Consider the following 11,275-nt stretch of genomic DNA (forward strand, 5'->3'; position numbering starts at 1 on the left):
TGCATCCTGCATATCATCATGTCATACAAGTCTGCACACTGGGGGCATAGCTGAAATTATCCAAAAACATTCAGATAAAGTCTTGAAAAAATTATCCAAAAACATTCAGATAAAGTCTTGAAAAAATCCAAAAACATTAAAAAACTCAAAATTCAAAAACAATGAAAAACTCAAAATTCAAAAACATTAAAAACCATAAAATCCCAAAAACATCCATATAATGTCCTGGAAAAAATTATTCAAAAACATTCAAATGCAATCCTGAAAAAATCATTCAAAAACATTCAAATACGATCTTGAAAAAATCATTAAAAAATATTCAGATAAAGTCCTGAAAAAATTAACCAAAAAACATTCAAATATCGATCTACAAAATCCAAAAACATCGAAAAAGCTCTTGGAAAAGAACTAAAAATTGAAAATCAATCAATCAGAAAAACTTGCAATAAAATGTCTTGGGAGAAACAAATACCCTAGCAGATATCCAACAAACATTTCGTACAAAGTTAACAAAGGATACGACTATCTAGTTTGCAATCAACTAATCAAACTATCTTATCAATCCTATCATATCCATATCAAAGTGATCATTATCTTGTCTTAAACAGAAGAGGATACACTCAAAATCAGATAGGTCAGTCTTAAACGGGGTCCGCAACTTTTTGAGATCAGACATTATCAACCAGCACATCAAGCAACTAAGAATGAAGGCACAAGGTCACTATAGCTGCTGAATTTTGTCTGGGTCAGTCTTTATCTTTTATCATTTGGTGACAGATTTTGTTCCTATGCTACTCAAGGATGTCCACAAGTGACTAGAGGAGCCATGATGGGCATTATCTTTTTCTTTGTTTGCTGCTTGTCTGCTACGTGTTTGTTTCTTCAATGAGATATCTTTACATCTTGGTTCCTTATACCCTGATGTGCTAAGCTTCATTGTTCAATAATAAGGCTCAGTGATGAATATATATTGCGCAATAAAATAAATGACACATGTTCGTGATTCATTCAATTTCATTTTCATCTCATCTATTTCTTGATAGTCTGTTGATTTCCCATCTTCTCTCTAAATCGTATATTCTTTCTAAACATTCTTTTCTCATCATCTCTTTCTCTCATCATTTTCTATCATCTAACATTATTCTATTTCATTCTAAAGTTCATTCTCTCATATTCTATCTCAATATCATATTCACATCACCTATCTCTATCTCTAACCATTCTTCTATCTTTCATCTCATATTCTTTTTTTTTTTTTGAGAGATCATTCATATCTTTAATGCACAAACAATCTCTTGAGGGAGCATTACACCCTAAGTATCACCGGGGCATACTGGGGCAATTTTGTTTAAAATTTTCTTTGAAACAATATCGTTCCGACATTGTCTTAAAGAGGGATAAATGTAGACACTTAAAAATGTCTCATTGATCATGTACTAATTATTCTTCTAATTGATTAAATAATTATTTAATTATTTAATTAATTTAATTAATCTTATTCTTCTAATTTCATATTTCTTTACCATCTTACTATTTATTCTATTTTTATATTCTATCATCATTTAATCATTTAACTATTTTCTAATGTTAATTAAATATTTATTATTTAATTAATTATGATTAATTCCCCAATTTAAATAATCCTTATTATTTAAATAAATTACTAATTATCCAATTTCTATCTCCAATCATCTAATCATTCAACTCTCGTCTAAATATTAATTAAATATTAATTATTTAATTAATTGTGATTTAATCCTTTAAATTAAATAATCTTTATTATTTAATTAAATTCAATTTCTATATAATAAAATAGTTTCTTTAAATTATTTAATTAACTAATTAATTCTCCAATTCCAAATCCCCAAATTCTAATTTCATTTAATTTTATATTCTTCTAATTTCTTCCAAATTCAAATACATGTGCATGATTTCAAAAACCAAATTGAAAATCAAAGTCAAGTTCTAAATATATTCAAATGCTAAATTGAATTAATAAATTCAATTATTTGAATAAATCTCATGCAAAGATTAAATTGAAAATCTAAATCTAAATGCAAGCACATGCTAAATTAATTAATTAGATCAATTAATTAATTAAATCAATTATCTCTCCAACTTCTATTTCCATCTTTCAGTTAGCTTTTTCTAAATTAAGCTTTCTTTGTCATCCTCTTTATTTCCTCCAATCATTCTTTTTCTTCTTTCAGTCAGCTTTTTCTCAATCAGATGACTCAATTAATCTATTCAATCTATTGAGTTTTACTCCTACAATCAACAATTCAACTATCAATTTTCATTTGAGCTCACCTGAGTTCCACCTCTTGATCAATCTGTTCCACCTTTCAATCAATCTTCTCCAATTTTCTATAAATTGAGCATCCAATCTCCATTTTCAACAATCACGAACTTTGAATCTTTGTGTCACTTGCAAGTTACCAACGCAATATCTGAGAGCCATCATACCATGAAGAGGAGAAGAGCAATGGAAGTTCTATGCAGTCATAGAATAGGGAGTTTTTGATTTGATTTGATTTGATTTATAATTCCTATTTCTCAATTGCATTATTTCATTGTATTGTTTGTTAAATTCTGTTTAGGATAGGGATCCGTGATTTCCCTTGTTTCTAATCGATTACTTTGTTAATAGAAGATGAATTTTGCATCCCACAATTACATTCCTTGCCTTTTCATTGTTCACATGTGCCTGGATCTCATCCAAAGTAGTAAGCAAATTAGAGGGAGAAATATAGCCATCTACAAGAGAGTTCCAAATTCTAAAATCCATAGAGAAGATGTGATTCCATCCCCATCTTCCAAAAATAGTAGTTTGAGCCACCATGCTTGGGAATCTTGCAAGATCCATCTTGTGCCATCCTAGATTTGCCTCAAGTGGTTAAACTTCTTCTAGAGGAACTTAACTCTAATACCAATTGTTGAACACACCTTAGGACTAAAAGGGGTGTGAATCAATTTGGACCTTAAAAAAAATTTAACTTTAAAATTTATCTTTCCAAAACATAATCAACTTATATTTAAATTGATAAAAAACAATGAAGAATAGAGCAATGAAATATAATGCACAAGAGAACACAAGATTTATGTGGAAAACCCAAACATGGAAAAACCAGGGTGAGATTCAAATCACAATATATGAAGTGATTACAAATCTATTTTAGGCTCACTTCCAAGGAAGCACACTACCACCTAAAAGACTTGTAGGCTAAGATGCACTATCCTAGGACAAGATACACAAGGACTTGTAGGTTGAAGCTCACTTCTCCAAGGCAAGATACACAAGGACTTGTAGGCTGAAGCTCACTACTCTAGGGAAAGATACATAGACTCATAGATTGAATATCACTTCTTTAGGGAAAGATACAATATCACAACATTTGAATTAGTAAGATAAAGTGTTCTCTAAATATGAAGTTGCACTTGAACCAGTGTCACAAGTAGCCAACTCCAACAATAATAATCACCACACTTTTACTATCTTCACATCAAAAAACCTTGCAAATGATAGACTCATGATAGAACATTCACAAATATTTTGATTTACCTACTCACATCATAACAACCACTCTTGACAACTCCAAATTGATCTTCTATGTATACCATCTTATTCATTATAAACATCAATTAGGTCAGACAAAACAAAGGATAGGCATAGGTCCTATTAAGCAAGCTGCATAACATAATTATAGTGAATGTTTTCGAATACAAGAGATAGAGAGAACCTAAAACATCATATTACACTTCTCTAGATAGCTCCAAATAATACACACACTAGCGCACATCATCCAAGGATAAATAATGTAGCACATAACTAGTTGGTCCAAAAACATAGCATTCAAATGAATAAATTTAATGTAGATCCCAACACACTAAAGGTAAGACCCAAATACAAATCAACACACTCTCCAAAGTTGACATACATAATTAAGATCATAGCACAAGGTGGAAAAAAAATTCTATCGACCAGACTAGAAAAATTTCTCAAAAAGATAACATCATATATAATGCAACACCAACCTAAACATTCAACACCATGTGGAGTACAAAAGGACATTCCTAGAACATCCAACATCATTCCCAAATACTTCTTTCTTAGTTTCACTTTTATACATGCTATCACAACACAAACATAGACAAAACACTTCATTGTTAGAATGCTACTAAATATATCCTGAACAAAATATCAATAAATATTTTGTAGAGCATATAAACACCTAAAACCAGATTTGTAACAACACACAAACATCAAAAGAATGTCATCCAAGTCTCAACACAAAATATTAATGTAGAGAAATGTGGAGTATTTTATGGACCAATCAAATTCACTTCTGATAGACAATCTGACTATCAACAAACAACATTAACTAGCTACATCAACTACAACACTAGGAAATTGAAAAGATAATAGTACAATTTACACAGAGCATAAATATCATGTCCAAATCCGTAAGACCAAATTTTGAAATGCGGAGTGTTGTTTTAGCCAGACTTTAAATACTATTTCTTTCATATCACACCTCCTGATATTAAAAACATTCTAGAATCAACATTAACCTAAACAAGACTTCCATGTCTAAGGAAATAAAATCTTAGTCATCATCATCATCATCATCATCATCATCACGATACAACATTATAATACCATCATTAACACGTCGACACCTATAATAAATGTAGACATTAGACACCAAGAAGGTGGACATCCACAACCCAAAGCAACAACAATCAATAATAACTATCTCGTCATATTTTACCAAAACATATTTGACATCCCAATAAAAATTGTAGGTTGACAAAAAATGACAACATTTCCAAAGCCCTCTCCATTGACATCAATAACAACACAACATCAATGACCACATAATAATTTCTCATCATCAAGAACACATAATCATGGACAACATATATTGTTAGACATTAGGTTGACATTAATGGAAATATATATTACCAACAACTAGATTTAAAACTCAAACATTTTGGATAAAATTACAATTGCGTGCTATATAATTATGTTATAAATATGAAGACGTGTGCCTTTTTATAATTTATACTTTGCTATAACCAAGATTTTGAGACTAACGTAAGAATTCTACCTCACATTTTTTTAATTATACAGGGGAACAACTATTTATATGTCTAGAATTAGTTATCTACCATTTTATGTAGCTTTAATTATTCTTAGAAACATTAATAAAATAAGCTATTGCTTTGGAAATTATAACTCAATTGTATATGTCTTATTTCTAAGATTCTCTACTGATTGTTAAATGAAGTGTTACAAACACTACTGTGATTGAAATAGTGAATCCATTAGTATAGAAATTCCTCGTGTTATTTGATTCTATATCCTTTTAAATTTTTATCCTAGCCACAATTTAGGCTTATGTAGCATAGATAAAGTATGACCTTACAATCTTGGATGTTGACTCACATATATGTCTTACATAAAATGAGGCTTTCCATATTGTTGGTCTTGTATGGAATATTTGCGTTCAATTGATATCTAGACTTCTAATTAGTTTTTGGAATGCCCTATCCATGAGTGATCAAGTCTGGGTGAGTTCTTGGTCTTTCAAGAGTTATATATTCCTATCATTACTTGATGAATCTATGCCTGAAAACCTAGATGCTTATGACCACTTGATGCAACCATGGTCCGGTGGGTCCTCAAAGAGAACTAACTAGATCATCCAACAAGAGTAACACAACAGAATAAACAACAACACATAGAAATATTACAGAATCAAACATCTGCATCATCATATTATCATCATAGAACATCTGTTAATCAACTGGTTACATGCAAGATAACATGCCAGATTACAATCCATCCAGAACTCTAGAGTTATTCAGATCTCTAATCATGACTCTAGGATCCCATATTGGTCGATATCCCCCCTAATGACTCCTGTATACACCAAAAAATGGTCTGAAAACAATTAATTAAATAAGCAATTATTTAATTAATCCCCTTTCCCAATTTAATTGAATTCACTAGCAATTTGATTGAATTTCCCCATTCATCTACTTATTAATAAATCTAAGGATTTATTTAATAAGTTCATTTCAATAGTCCCCTTTGATTAATTAATCTGAATCAATTAATCATCCCCCCATTTAATTCATTTCTTCTAATCCCCTAATTAATTAAAACAAATCAATTTATGAGTTGTTAAAAGTTAATTAGCCTTTTCCTATTATTTAAATTTTTAAATTCAAATTCCCCACATGCCTCCTAACTTCTAACCACCTAACCTAACCTAACTTATTCCACCTAATCCTGGGTTTAGCTAACCCTATCCTCTTGCACATCCTAACCTCCTTATCCTAACCTCCTATGGGTTGGATATTCTCCCCTTGAGACACATTACACTTATGCCACATGTCTCCTCCCTAGGACACTTTCCCTCTTGTGAGCAAGATTCCTTGACAATTGTCACCATAAAGATGACAAATGTCCCTCCCTCCATCCTCTTCTCCAACCTCCAATTTGATCCTTGATATCTTGAGATTGAATCTTGACCATTGATTCTTGCCACCTCACCCCTGGCCTTGGATATCCTATAAATATTCCCCATTTTGGAGCACAAAGGATCCCATCTCAAGTATTGTTATTGTAGACACTCAAAATTGTCATGTCTAATTAAATAAATATTTTATTTATTTAATTATCTAAGCCTAATTCTTCTATTAATTAAATAAATCCTTATTTATTTAATTAATTCATTTATCCTCTTCTAGCCTTATTTCTCATTTAAATAAATACATTTATTTATTTAAATTATCCCTTTCCTAAATTAAATAAATATTTTATTTATTTAATTGTCCTATTTCTTCTATTAATTAAATAAATCTTTATTTATTTAATTAATTCATTATCTTTTTCTACACATGACACATGTCATTCATCTCTTAATTCATACACTACCTACCTCTTTCATTATTTTGGTATTTCTTTTACCTACCCTCTAATCCTAGCCGACCTCTCTTTTTACACCTCTCAATCTTAACCCTCCATTTCTTATTGTGTCTTCTATTTAAGGAGATGCTTTCTTCATTGTCAAACCCTAATGACTAATGACACATGCTAATGACTGATTTTGGAGTACTTGGCTACACTACGATCCTTCTTGCAACCACATTCCGTTCTTTGTTGAGCTCTTGTGCATACAAAAATCTGAGAGCAAATATATCAAGCAAGATCAATGGAGATAGGAAGAATGGAGATCAAAACCCTATTGGACATGTGATGGTATAATCTTTGTGATTTTGAGTTATTTTGCATTGTCTTAGGTTATCTTCATATGTTATGGTGGATCTTTGTTCATTGTTAGGCTAGGGTTTAGTGGTTGAATTCATTTAGCCTTTCAATATTGTTGTTATTGTTATCCATTTTCACCATAAACATTTTGGCACGCCCGGTGGGACATGGATTTTTCTTAGATCTATGTTTTTTTTGCAGATTTTTCTAACCCTATATTGCTATTTTGTAAAACAATTTGGAGAATAACCTTGTGCAGCTAGGGTTTTGGACACAAAATCAAGATCTTGGAGAGATTCGATCATATCTCATAAACAGCTTGGAAATTTTGCACCAACTTTTTTTTGCAGGTTGAAGAAAGTATCAGGAGCTCTCAATCCAAAATTCAGAATTGTTGGAGCAAATTTTCAATTTTTAGGAATTTTTTATGATTTTTCATAAAAATTTATTTTGAGAGCAAATGAGAGAATTTTTTGGATTTTATTACATTTTTGGAAATCTCTCATAATTATACACAGGATCTGTTCTTTGTGAATTTAATTTTGATGCAAAATATTTCCCTAAAAATCAGATCTTTAAAAATTAGGGTTTTTATTTATTTTGATCAGATTCACAAACGGCTTCGAATTTTGCCATAAATTTTTTTGTGCAGGTGGGGAACAATATCAGAAAGATTTAGTAAAAATTTCATATTTTTTGGATTGATTTTGCATTTTATATTAATTTTTTATGATTTTTCATAAAAAATTAATTTTGAGAGAAAATTAGCGAATTTTTTGGATTTTATTACATTTTTGGAAATATCTCAGAATTATACATAGGATCTGTTCTTTTTGATTTTAAATTTGATGCAAAATCATTCTTCAAAAATCAGATCTTTGAAAATTAGGGTTTTGCATTATTTTACTCATATCTCACAAACTGCCTGGATTTGTTGCAGGAAATTTTTTGTGCAGGTTTGGAAGACCATCAAAAATCTCCAGTAAAAATTTCAGATTTTTTTGATCGATTTTTCATTTTATATGAATTTTTTATGATTTTTCATAAAAAATTAATTTTTGGAGCAAATTAACAAATTTTTTGGATTTTCTTACATTTCTGGAAATACCTTGAAATTTTACAGGTGGTATTTTTTTATGATGAATCAGATCTTTGAATTGGTCAACAAAACACATTGTTGAAGGCCCCTATTTCACAAAGTCTTTTGGATCTAAAATTTACCTAACTTGTGTGCTTGCAGGAAGGGGTGATCATTTGAAACAATCCAAACTACTAATAAATCTTTGTTGCAGGTCCTTGGCAAGGGTTTTTGGATTTTTATTGTGTGCCTTGTTTTCATAGACTAGCAAACACTTCAATTGGTGCACTAAAATTGAATCATTGTCTTTTGTGTCTTGAGCAATAGGCTCTTTTTGTTTAAACTTTAGAGGGCCTGTCTTCCCGTGTGGTCATTAGGACTACTAGTGAGAAGAGAACGACCCAAGTGGTAGCGAGGAAAACCCACCTCATCCAAACCACTATAATCAAATGTATTCATGGTGAAAACTATGAATAACGTGTGCTGATTAGTTCATACCGACACTATGTCTCCCCATAAACCCGTTTGATCAAATTTATTTGATCATTTGTAGGGCGTAACCCCTACCGGCTGGGAGCCTTCTGTATTTACAGAGCTGAAAGTGCCGCATGTATGGCCACACGAGCGGATGCCCTTACTAGCACCTTTTTGTTTTAGAAGCCCAAATCCTTCTAGTTGTTGGGGCAGGAGTTCGGACCTCTGGTAGCGGCCCACACACATACGGTTCTTAGTAGAGATACAAAGTTCGCCATGGGGAGTTTTCATGGGGACTGATGCTTGGCTGACCCGAGAAGTGAGTGCCGAGGGTGGAGCCAGTGAGGTCAAGCATCTAAGTATCCTCTCTGAATAGCGTAGCCTCGGGGTGTGAGGCCCTACCCCGATTCAGTTTGACATTTTCAGTTATTTGCATATTGAGACTATTATGGTTGCTTTACTTTATGCATTATGGACTTAGAACTTATATGATCCCATGATTTGGATCACGCTGACACTTGTTGATGTTTTATTTCATGCATGATGATTATGAAACTTTAGATATGATTTCTAGAATAGAATTATATTATGATGGTGAATGTCATTATTGGAAATTTGCAGGATTTTATTTTGATGAAAGAAAATGATGCTTATTTATGAATGGTTCAATTTTGGGAAATTATGTTGATTGTTTATGTGAAATTGAATTTGAAACCAAATGAGATATTGAATTATTGTTGCCTAATGTATGAGTGTTGATTTGCAATGGAATCCATGTATTTGATTATGAATAATTGAGATTATTTGGAGTTACTAATGTGTTAATTGAGATGCGCAGGAAAATTATCCATGTGACCATGAAATTTAATGGAGAACCAAGCCTAGACCGATGTGCGTTTGTTAAGCCGGGAGTTGTCTATTTGGAGAGACAACACCCCTCCCCTTGTAATGTATTTTATTTGTGATGTGTATAATGCTTGAGTGTAAAATTTAATTTATATGTAATTGTGTAATCCTTCAAGAGACCCATTTTCCATGTGTGATTTTTATATTGTAATTTTGTTGTGTCACTTGACACATGTGCTGATTAAGTGTCATTGATGTTGACTTGTCTCTTGGAGGGAGTTTTGTTTCTACCAAAGCCATTCAAACCCTTGAGTGTGGTCCCAAATTTGTCTTGGGTAGGGAGTCATGGGAGTGGTCAACTCATGCTTGACCCGTAGGTAAACTTCAGTGGAGTTTCCAAAGGGTTTAATGGACTCCTAGGGTAAGTTTTTAGGCTTTTCCAAAGGTCCTAAGGGTATACCTATGGGTTAGGGGTGTTTTGCAACATGTGGCTTCTCCCATGTGACTATGAAGTCACTTCAAAAAGTGATAATTCCAAGATGCACGAAAATTGAGCTTAGAAAGTTCTCCCTAGGATAGAGAACCTTCCCTTTAGGAGTTAAACTCTCTTCCCCATCCTCTTCCACCTTTTCCCTTTCCAATTTGAGTAATGTGCAAGAGTTTGGGAAGGGCAACCAATGGGAACTCACACCTCACCCAAGGGGTTGGGAAGTGTGTGAGAAGCCTTCTTAGGGAAGAATTTGCAAACTTAGTGAGTAATCACCCACTCTCCTTTCTTGGAGATTTTGCTTGTTTTGAAAAAGTTAGTAGGAGTTGGCATTTTTAGTGGAATTTTGGGGAGAAAAGATAGTGGAAATTGGGCAGCTCATCCCCAACTAAAGTTAGCAAACCTTTTGGCAGAATAAGGTTGGTTACTCCCTTCTTTCTCTTGTTATGTTGTAAATGATAATTTGTGTTGTTTGGTGAAATGAAAGAGTTGTTTGTAAGATTGTGCTTATGAAGTTTTTGGTTGAAGTTAATATGTGTAGTTTGCTTTTCTATGTATTTGTTTGTGTTCCTTGTGGTTTTTGGGAGTGTCCAAGATCTCCTATCCTTGGGAGGGTAGGAAGATCTTGGGGTGGAAGGAGTTTGACAGCCATGGGTGAGAGGCTCTCCTTATGGAGAGTGTTCTCAAGGGAGTCCTTGGTGACCCTTGATGCATAGCCTTTTGTATGCATTTGGGGGTCATAAGGGGAGCATATATGGCCTTGAGCCTTTTTGGGGGGCATAAGGTTTGTGAAAGTATTTGGGTTGCATTTGTGTTGCCATGAGATGGCTAATGTAGTATTGTTTTGGCATGCATTCTCCCCATTGGTACTTGGTCCACTTCCACCCATGGAAGAGTCACCATGAAAGTGGTGAATGTGTAGCTTGGGAAGGGATATTTGTATGTAAATGTGTTTCTATGGTTGTTGTGGGGTTTGCATGGTTGTAACCCGTCTAGTGCTTGGTTCTCCTAGCTCGGGGGTGGCTTCTAGAAAGCCTAGGCTGGGAGGTGAGCTTCCCATGGTCAAAAAGTGTTTTATTGCAGGTTGCATGGGAATGGAAAAAGGAAAAAA

The sequence above is a fragment of the Cryptomeria japonica genome, chromosome 3, assembly GCF_030272615.1.
Source record: "Cryptomeria japonica chromosome 3, Sugi_1.0, whole genome shotgun sequence".
NCBI lineage: Eukaryota > Viridiplantae > Streptophyta > Pinopsida > Cupressales > Cupressaceae > Cryptomeria > Cryptomeria japonica.